Source organism: Stomoxys calcitrans, chromosome 5 (assembly GCF_963082655.1).
Source record: "Stomoxys calcitrans chromosome 5, idStoCalc2.1, whole genome shotgun sequence".
NCBI classification, from domain to species: domain Eukaryota; kingdom Metazoa; phylum Arthropoda; class Insecta; order Diptera; family Muscidae; genus Stomoxys; species Stomoxys calcitrans.
The window spans coordinates 20,975,587-20,976,270 of record NC_081556.1 but is presented as its reverse complement, the minus strand read 5'-3'; the positions used below and the strand labels follow the sequence as shown (position 1 = coordinate 20,976,270).

General features: G+C 26.9%; 1 non-coding gene across 1 annotated transcript; it reads left to right on the top strand.

Moving 5' to 3' along the window:
- The first annotated feature begins 340 nt into the window (after window positions 1–340).
- On the top strand, window positions 341–444 carry LOC131998231 (U6atac minor spliceosomal RNA). Its single transcript, XR_009398670.1, has one exon. It is a non-coding gene; the product is annotated as a U6atac minor spliceosomal RNA (small nuclear RNA).
- Window positions 445–684: the final 240 nt, after the last annotated feature.

Here is a 684-nt window from a genome sequence, read left to right as displayed (position 1 = left end):
AATCGAATTATAAAGCGAAATCCCTGAAAATGTTTTGTATAAAAAATTTTACCATTGTTTGTATCAAAGTTTGTATTAATTTTAATAATTATTCATCTTTTATTCTGCCTATTTTTTGAAAAGGCCTAAAAACTTACCACAAACGATATGGCAATGCCTTTCATTCTTTAAACCAATAGAACAGATTTTCACCTCACCACACCACATTAACAGTTAGCATAGACACGAACCATATTTTTGGTGAAAAACATTTTTAATGCCTGTTGTTAAAGTATATAATTCACATAATCATTTTTCTTTTTGTTTTGATTTAAATAGCTTTGCTTGAAATTTCACCATTGTGTTGTTTGAAAGGAGAGCCAGTTAGCACTCCCCTCGACAAGGTTGGAATCACATACAGACCGGAATAGGCACAGACAAAGTTCCGGTCGCCCATTTTTTTTTTTATTATTTATTAAATATTTTTTTTTTATGTAGAATGATTAAAGCACCAAATACTATACATGAACAACTATATATTTTTATATTTATATACAATGTATAGTAGAAAATATACAAAAATGGCAAATTAGTAATTTTTTATTCCTACATCATCAATGTAGAAAAAAAATATTTTTTAACATAATTCAAATATGATATTATTGGAAAAGAGAAAAATGTTCTTATAAGGCTTTATATTGAGTG